Genomic DNA, 10,369 nt, shown 5'->3' with positions numbered 1-10,369 from the left:
TTCACAAAGGTTGAATTTGTTGTTCTACTTTAAATATACTCTTGCCTCCATATCACCCAATCATCCTGGTAAGACAAGTCCAGGAGATCTGAGTAGTCAGATGGGGAAGATATGGCAGCTATCCAGAGCAGTTGTCAGAGTAGGAACCATATGCTGCAGCAAGGCTAACCTAAGGCAACCAGTGGTGATGTCTGATAACACCTGGGTGAAAAGAAGAGGGGGGAAACACAGAAGATGGGGTGTAAAGGAAAAACAAAACCAAATGTCCAGTGATAAGGGGACTGAGAAAATGATGGCATATTCTTGTGTTGAACTACCTAGTATTCTTTAACAATTATATTTCAAGTATTTGTTTATATTCATAGAAAGATTCATGATATACTGTAAGAAATGCATGAAATTTTATTTTTTAAATTTATTTTTAGAAATTGTAATTCTAGTATCATTAACATGCAGTATTATATTAATTTCAGGTGTACAATATAGTGATTCAATAATTCTATACATTACTCAGTGCTCATTATGATAATATGCTCTTAATCCCCTTCACCTACTTCACCCCCCCACCCACCCCCCCTCTGGTAACCATCAGTTTGTTCTCTATAGTTAAGAGTGTTTTTTGGTTTGTCTCTTTTTTTCTTTGTATGTTTTGTTTTTAAAATTTTACATATGAGTGAGATCATATGGTATTTATCTTTCTCTGACTTATTTTGCTTAACATTATACCCTCTAGTTCCCTCCATGTTGTTGCACATGGCAAGATTTCTTTTTTTATGTAATATTCCAATATATATACATACATACACACACACACACACACACACATACACCATATCTTCTATCCATTCATCTATCAATGGACACTTGGGCTGCTTCCATAATTTGGCTATTGTAAATAATATTGCAATAAACATAGGGGTGCATATATATTTTTTTAAATTACTGTTTTCATAATCTTTGGGTAATAATAGAATTACTGGATTATATGGTAATTTAATTTTTAATTTTTTGATGAACTTAAAAAAAAATTTTATTATGTTATGTTAATCAGCATACATTACATCATTAGTTTTTGATGTAGTGTTCCATGATTCATTGTTTGCGTATAACACACAGTGCTCCATTCAGTATGTGCCCTCTTTAATACCCATCACCAGGCTAACCCATCCGCCCACCCCCCTCCCCTCTAGAACCCTCAGTTTGTTTCTCAGAGTCCATAGTCTCTCATGGTTGTCTCCCCCTCCGATTTCTCCCCCTTCATTTTTCCCTTCCTACTATCTCCTTCTTTTTTTTAACATATAATGTATTATTTGTTTCAGAGGTACAGGTCTGTGATTCAACAGTCTTACACAATTCACAGCGCTCCCCATAGCACATACCCTCCCCAATGTCTATCACCCAGCCACCCCATCCCTCCCACCCCCCATTGATGAACTTCTATACTGCTTTCCACAGTGGCTGCACCAGTTTGATTCCACCAACAGTGCTCGAGGGTTCCTTTTTCTTCACATCCTTGTCAACACTTGTGCCTTGTGCTTTTGATTTTAGCCATCCTGAGAGATGTGAAGTGATATCTCATTGTGGTTTTGATTTGTATTTCCCTGATGATGAGTGATGTTGAGCATCTCTTCATGTATCTGTTGGCCATCTGTATGTCTTCTTTGGAGAAGACATTTGTTAATTGAAGTATTCTGCCCATTTGTTAATTGAAGTATTATTACTATTTTTTAGTTTTGGGGTGTCTAAGTTCTTTATAGATTTTGGGTACTAACCCCTTATCATATATATCATTTGTAAATAGCTTCTTCCATTCATTAGGTTGCCTTTTAGCTTTATTGATTGTTTCTTTTGCTGTGCAGAAGCTTTTTATTTTGATGTATTCCCAATCGTTTATTTTCTGCTTTTATTTCCCTTGCCTTAGGAGACATATCTAGAAAAATGTTGTGATAGCATATGTCAGAAATTATTGCTTGTGTTCTCTTCAAGGATTTTTTTTATGGTTGCAGGTCTCACATTTTAGGTCTTTAATCCATTTTGAGTTATTTTTGTGTATGGTGTAAGAAAGTGGTCCAGTTTCATTCTTTTGCATGTAGCTGACCAGTTTTCCCAGCACCATTTGGTGAAGAGACTCTCTCCCACGGCATATTCTTTTCTTCTTTGTTGAAGATTTACTGACTGACCATATAATTGTGGAAGCATAACATTTTAAAAGAGTGTGTTTCCTTTAAAAAAAGATTTCTTTTTTACAAAATACATGAATGTGTATATTGTAAATATTAAAACATTTTCAAAGATAACTCTGAAAATGCAAAAAAATTACTTTCTCAAGGGGGTGGGATTAGAATGATTTACCTTTTTTTCTTCTGCTTGTTTGTGTTCTAATTTTTCTAAAATGAATATGAATTCCTTGCATAAAAAAAAAAGAAGAAGGTAGCTCCTGAGAGAGAAAATTACTAGTATTGCAAGCAAGTAGGCAAGGAATTGTTAGGTGTCAGAGAAATGTAGGGAAGAGAATCAAAAGTTATAAAAAACATTTTTCTAACTTTTGGAAATAATACAAAACCACAACATATGGGGCGGACTCATAGAAAAAAAGGCCGATCTTGGAATGTGGTCTTACAGGTTCAGCATGACTGTGGGTGATCACTATTTTAAAATTCCTTTGGTAGTTTCCAATTCAGTTTGTTAGGTAAGTTTTTCTTCAGAAGGGATATATCTTAACTTTGTTGAAGTACACATGTTCCATGAAGAGACCTGTCCATCTGATAGAGATGGGTTGATAATAAGAGGTAAACAACAGATGTTCAGAGAAGCACCACTCTCTCTCCTATCCTCTTCCCATTTTTCTAAGACAGACCTTCATCATCTGTCCTCTGCACTAATGCAACAACCTCCCAGTTGGTTTTCAGATTTCAGTGTTTTTACCTTTCAAGGACATTGTATTAGTTTCTTATTGCTGCTTTTACAATTTACCACAAACTTAGTATCATAAAAGTACATAAATTTATCATTCACTTCTGTGGTTTAGAAGTCTGCAATGCATGTCACTGGGATAAAACAAGGTGTCAGCAGGACTAAATTTTTTTCTGGAGGCTCTAAGGGAAAAAAAAATTTTTTTTTTTTTTTTGCCTTTTCCTGCCTTGCCATCTTCAAAGCTAACAACGATGGGTTGGGTTCTTCTTACTCTGGTTTTCTCTTCTGATTCTTTTTCACTTTTAAGGACCCTTGTGAATACATTGGACTCCTCTGAAAATTTGGGATAATCTCCCTATTTTAAGGTCATCTGATTAGCAACCTGAATTCCACCTGCAACATTGATGCTCCTTTGTCATGCAAACTAACATTCACAGATTTTAAGGATTAGGACATAGACATCTTTAGGGGGCTATTATTCTGCCTCCAGTAGGTGTTATCAACATAGCTATCAGAAAAAGCTATCTAGTTTGCACACCTGGCCAGACTTCTGTCCTAGTTAAAACCTCTTTGAGCCTCTTAATCATCCAAAGTCCTTGACTTCATATACAAGGTTTGTCACCCTCTGGCTTTGCTTTTATCTCAGTCTTCCATCTTCCCATTGGTTCCCAGTTTATGCTCAGGTAGTGCTGAACTCATAGTAATCTGCACTCCCCTCCCAACCTTGCATATACACACATTGCCATTTCCCACTCCTGTGCCTTAGCTGCTGCTGGTCCCTTTGCCTTTCATTCATCTGGTTACTGCACCTGGTTTTCCCCCTACCACCCTATTTCCCTTTCCTGACTCCTTTTCCTTTCCTGATTTCTAAATGTTGATCTATTCAGAGCTTGGTTATAACCTTCCTCTTGGTCCTCTCTTTTCTTAAATGATCTCATCCATTCTCCTGACTTCAACAACCTGATGATTCTCAAATTTTTATCTCCAGCACCAGACCTGTCCCTGGACTTGCATATACAACTGCATACACTACTAGAAACCTTTATTTGCATGTCCCATAGGCATTGTAGACATTTGACATTCAAGAAAGGCTTCCTCTTGATTCCCCTCACCCCCTCACCCCCTCACCAATTGTTGAATCTGTTCACTTATTTGTTGAATGAATGTTCATTATGTCATTGAGCAATACAATTAGGTAGCTTTTATTGTTTACTGAATGTGCCAGACTCTTTTCTAAATTTTGATCTTTTGGATGTCCTCATGAAGTAGATACTATTCTCATTTCCATTTTACAGATGAAGAAATTGATTCCCAGAAAGTAGTCTGCCTAATTTACAGAGCAGTGAGGTAGAACCTTTAGAGTCTTGTACTCTCAACTACCAGGTTAAACAGCTAAACAGCCCCAGGCGTGTTTCCAGTAAACTCTCCTCAAACCTCCATGCTGACTTAGGAGCACCTCCTCTGTGTTCCCTCAGTCCTCTGTGCTCACTTCCGGCTTTATAATTAGCATGTGATGGTTAAATCTGTGTTTGCCTCTTGTCCCCCTCTGGAGAATGTTCACCGACTGATTCGTCTTTGTGCCCTCAGCATCTAGCACAGAGCCTTGCACAGTAAGCAGTGAACAACTACTTTGTTGAACCAAATAGATGCTCCTGTGTTGCTTCATCATTATCACATAACTCATGTTCCTGTAGCAGTGGGTTGTCTTAGAACCTTCTCCTTCTGCTGATTTTGCCCCTTGACTCAGGTTCAGCATCATCGCTCTTTATTTCAAAAGTCACAACTGCACCTGAAATTCTCCTCTGAGAAGCCATCTGTAACTAATCACAAGTGAGAGGGCAGTTTTCCTAGTCCCATTCTCTAACAGGAAACTTCTGTGTTCCTATTGTATTCATAACCTTTGTTCTGAGGGCAGTGTCAATATTTAGTTTTGTGTCAGCCCTATTTATATATTCATTCTTAATTCTTTCCTTGGCTGTCTGCATTCCATATTGAGTACTGTCACCTGAGGTTGTCAGCAGCTTCCCCGAGCCCTAGTAGTTTTGTTGACGAGAATAAGGGGCTCAGAGCCATAGAAGAACCAATTTGCTTGGCCTCTTCCTGTTTCAATATTGTCTAACCCCAACCAGCTACTCTGCAGGTTGTTATTAGTCACAGGGGGGACCCAGCAAGAGAGATATCAGTCTGTCACCTGTGGGGCAACAGCCTCAAAGCACATGTCGTATCGGAAGTGAGATGAAACGGTCAGTACAGTGGTTAAGAGAAAGGACTTCAGAGCAAACAGACCTGGTTTCACGTCTTAGCTTCAGTGAAACACTATTTTACCCAAAGCAAGTACTTCTATGAGTTTTTTTCCTTGGCTTTAAAGTGGGCTCAGGATTCTTATGTCTAAAATGAGACTATCTAGCATGTATTTAATAGTCAGTGCATGGTTTCAAAAGAAAGAGCACACTTAGGACTCAATGTAGTGCTGGGGGAAGAAGTAAAGAAATACTTCATAAATTCTTATTGGTGGTGATGAAACTAACATTAGAGGTAGAGTGGTTATTTGTTTTCCATTCTTTCAGCTATTCTGGCATGCTGGGAGAAAATGGTCCCTGTGATTTTTTAATTATATAGAAAGTTATTAGGGTAACAAAAGAATATTCCAACTAGTTGGGCCAGAAATTATGGGAACTATAGTACCAAACTCATTCATAGGAAGTGTATCAGTAAAATCAACCAGCTATCTCTTTAATCTTTTTCTTTTTAAAAAATGCCATGTGGCTGGAACTGCACTGATCTTGGTGATAAGTTATTTGATTTCTATTGCTCTAGTTTATTGCACAAAGTCAAATGGTCATTTCAGGGATCCCAAACCTCTCTTCCCGAAATTTCTTACTTTCTCACCTCACCACTAGATGACAGACAATCCATTCCTGTGTTTTAGCCAATGAATGAGGGTAAACACTTTGACTTAATTGTTGTGTAGTTGTTTACTATTAGGTATCCTATAACATCTGAAGGAAAACTTCATTTATATCCTCTGATCATCCTAATGCAATTGTTGGGATGCAGTACAGTTAATTATCTATGCCAGACAAATGGAAATGATTTTTCAGCTTAAGTGTTTGACTGTCACAATTTAATTATCTAGTATTTAGTATGTTTTCTAAAGTTCTTGAAAATCATACTGTCACTTTTTTTTTTTTTAAGATTTTTTTGTGCGAAGAAAAGAAAGAGCTAGCACGAGTAGGGGTGGGGAGGGGCAGAGGGAGAAGCAGACTCCCTGCTGAGCAGGGAGCCTGACACAGGACTTGATCCCAGGCCCCAGGATCATGACCTGAGCCGAAGGCAGACACTTAACCGACTGAGCCACCCAGGCCCCATACTGTCACTTCTTTATAAAGATTCAAAATCAACACATTTTTTTTTAAGATTTTATTTATTTTTTGACAGAGAGACACAGCGAGAGAGGGAACACAAGCAGGGAGAGTGGGAGGGGGAGAAGCAGGCCTCCCGCGGAGCAGGGAGCCCGAAGCGGGGCTCGATCCCAGGACCCTGGGATCACAACCTGAGCCGAAGGCAGACTCTTAACTACTGAGCCACCCAGGTGCCCCCAAATCAACACATTATTAATAGGAATTTAACCTTCCTTAAAAACCGTGTTGACAAAAATGATCATAAGATCTCATTCATCATTAAGACTACAATCAATATATTTTGGGACTGCTGTCAGTCTTTTAAGAAAATACTTTTTGGTTTGGAGAAATGAAAAGTTTCACTCAAAAGTTAAATCTCAATCAAGCAAAGTTAATACTTATATAATGTATGTGAAAAACCACTGTCCATGCTGAATCAGGATGAAGGAAAGGGATATAAAGACATTGAAAGTATTTTGACATAAAAGTTGAGGTGGTCATTTGCACATATTATACAATTCCTTCAAATGACTTTTTTTTGATGGCCTAGTTATAGCTACCACTGTCCTTAAGGACCATGGAGAGAGAAAAAAGAAGAATATAGTAAAGAAAGAAGACAGGGTGAGGTCATTTGGGTGAAGCTTATTTATTGAGATGATTAAACCAAAGCACCACAAGACCCCTAATAATTTGTGGGTCTTTCAGAATATTTGAGGGTATTTGACACCTTTAAGCCAAGATAATGTCTGGGTGCCACCATATATATTCTATGTAAAAAACTTCTTTGACACTCTAGTTAATGCTGGTGTCTATGTTTTGCACCAAGGTGTGCTATTTGCTTCTCATGTTGCCACATTTTCTTTTCAGGTATGGTATTCTCTTGCTTATGAGGGACCTAGCAAAAATGTTCTTCAGTTTGTTATTGTGCAAAATGGTAATGACAATACCTGCCTAATAGAAATATTTCATGGATTAAATAAGTTTGCTATATGCTAGATTCAGCTACAAGAGACAGGAAACCCCAAATTATGGTACCTTAAACAAGTTAGAAGTTTATTTCTTTCTCATCTAAACAAAGTCCACAGGTAGTTTAGTTTTGTCTCATTGTGTTGGCTTCTTGATTATCAGGGACCCATGCTCCTTCTGTCTCCCTGCTTCACCCTCCTCAGCACATCTCAGAGTTGATTTTAAGACTTGTGTTTGGGGGCACCTGGGTGGCTCAGACGGCTGAGCGTCTGCCTTCGGCTCAGGTCATGATCCCAGGATCCTGGGATCGAGCCCCATATCGGGCTTCTGGCTCAGTGGGGAGTCTGCTTCTCCCTCTCCCTCTGCCTCTCCCCCTGATCATGCTCTCTCTCTCTCTCTCTGTATCTCTGTGTCTCAAATGAATAAATAAAATCTTTAAAAAAAAAAAAAAGACTTGTGTTTGTATCTCCTTGGCCAGCTCTTAGTCATATGACCTTATGTACCCTTTGGGAGTGTTGAGAAATGTCATCTCCATGACATTTCTGGGACAGCCATTCGTCCAGTTGCTAATTGGCGGTTCTATTCCTAAGGAAGAAAGAGAGAATAGGTATTGGGGGTAAGTAGCAGTCTCTGGCATGGCAGTCTAGGATAGTGTCTGATGCAAGATGTTCTTCAATTGCTTGTTTTCCTCTTTTCCTTCCCCCTTTTCTCTTCTCTTGGCTATTTGCACCTGGGATGAGTCTTCTGTGTAGGCTGGAAAGTGTTAGGCCTGAAAAGAGCTTTTTGGCAGTAAAGAAGGAATTCCTGTGGCCAGTTTCAGTTAATTTGTGATTGTGGAAGAAAATCTTGGCATAGATTAGTATCAAATCATGTGTTGTGCAAAGAGTGTTCACTGTGGACACAAACTGATGTATTAGCATTTGCATTTAAGTAGCTAATTATATTCTCAGCATTTAAAATTGTGGAAAACAAACACTTTCCAGAATTACTTCAGAAACTATTTAGCACTGCATAGACCCATTGTAATTATTAGATGAAAAAGAAAGAATTCTTTTGCAGGATTTTTAGGAGCATATAATTATAGTTTTCCTATGCACAGTTTTCCTATGTGTTCTCTTAGGATAATTTCAAGGTTAGGGCTTTATTGTGGCTGTCTTTCATGTTTTTGCTTTATTTTCCTCTAATGGTCTATGATGCAGTGATTATGTTCCTCTCACTCTTCACTGGAAGTGAATGAGTCAAAATTTCTCACTTTGAAGGTGAAGTCCTAAAAGCATTATCTGAAGGATCTATGAGGGCTTGCATATGATTGGTGCTTTATCCTCAAGGAAAAGGAGTTGTTTTATTCTCCATTCTTGTGAAATATCCACAAGAATGGAAAACTAAAGAAAAACTTGGAAATTCTAGGACCGGAGTCATGGTTCAAATTGTGTGAGACCATTGTATATACTTTATGAGGGCAGAGACTTTTTCTGCCTCAATACTGACTGTATCTGTAGAATGTGTAGAATATGTTGATATACTGTAGGCCATCAATAAAAATAAATGGCTGAAGTGAACAAATTGAATAAATGAATCATCAACAATGGTAAGTGATGTAACTCAGCAGCACATGTGTGAAAGATATAGGGGTTTTAATTGACTTAGAACTCCCTAGGAGTTAAGTTGTGACTTCCAAAAAAATTGAGACATTAGACACTAGAAGTAATTTGCTTACTCAGGGGGTAAAATAAGGTTGATCCTGCCCAAATTAATGTGCACAATCCAAGTAGAATATGTGCTGTGCCCGGCTGCACTTCATGGGAAGCGTAATATTTAGTCTTTAGGGCCACCTGGTGAAAGACATGGGCATACAGCCATCGAAGTATAACTTAGTCATGAAATCTCAGATTGGAGTGGACTTCAGAGGCTATTTATTCCAGTGCCTTTTCTGATTCTCGGATCTTCTCTGCAACATCGCTAAAAGTGAGAGTCCGTTCTCTGTACCTTCCCAGTGGTGGGGAACTCAATTCAGTTTGAGGCATACCATTTCACTTTTCAGAACATTCTGCATCTATGGTTTGGGAAAAGATGAGTGTGACCAGGAAAATGAAGGAGTGTAAAAATAATGTCTGGTGAAGGTCAATTGGAAAGAGAGCACCTTCCATTCTTTGAAGAGCTGTAGTGTGAAAGAGGAATTGGTTTTTTTTTTGTGTGTGTGTTGGCTTAATAGAAGAAGTAGACTGAGGCATGGGCCAGATATTACCTCTGAAACAAAAATTCTTAACCTGGAGTTTGAGGACCTCAGAGGGCTTCATGGGGATGGATCTTAAGGGAGTGTCAATGCATTCTATGAATGGATTTACAGAATTTTGTTTGTGTATGTTTATCTTCTGGGAGAGGGTTCAGAGCCTTCATTAATTTCAGAGGGGGCTCTTAGCCCCAAAGATGTGAACCACTGTGTTGAGGTTTATGACTTTGAGTGTCTATGCTTTTATAAAAAGTATGTATGAAAATAAAATGCCAGTTTTTTCATACATAGGGAAAATAGACTACTTAGACATTCTGGAACAATTTCTCAGCTGTATTTATATGACTTCTCTTGTATGAAGGAGGAATGTTTAAAATATGCTACAACTCAACAATAATGGTCCTTCATGCCACATAGCTTCACGTTTTTAGTTTTCACAGAGTAACAGCTCAGTTACTGCTCCTGGCTTCAGTTTTACCTCTGACCTTCTGTGACCCTCCAGGTTTTAAATTATGGGAAGTGTAGCTTCATCTCAGCCTGAAGCTCTATAGAGCTATTCAGAAAAGAAACGAGTGATTAATATTTGGGAAATAATGTATGATTCCAGGTTATGATATTCATGGGAGACTAGTTATTTTGTCTCCATAAAAAATCCCATCTGTGGTCTTTGAACTTGCTTTTCATTGTAGGGACTGTAGGCTACAAATAAGAGAAACAAAGCACTCTTATGATTAACCAAAATATTTATGGCCAGAGTCTGAGTTTAGCCAGGGCAGCAAATTACATCTGTCCCCTAGAGAGAAAAATTACTTACCGTTCAATAGCAAGTGAATAAAAATCTGGAACAAATTTATCAGGA

Source organism: Neomonachus schauinslandi, chromosome 9, assembly GCF_002201575.2.
Source record: "Neomonachus schauinslandi chromosome 9, ASM220157v2, whole genome shotgun sequence".
Taxonomy (NCBI): domain Eukaryota; kingdom Metazoa; phylum Chordata; class Mammalia; order Carnivora; family Phocidae; genus Neomonachus; species Neomonachus schauinslandi.
The sequence above is the reverse complement of the archived record's forward strand: the minus strand, read 5'-3'. Positions refer to the sequence as shown.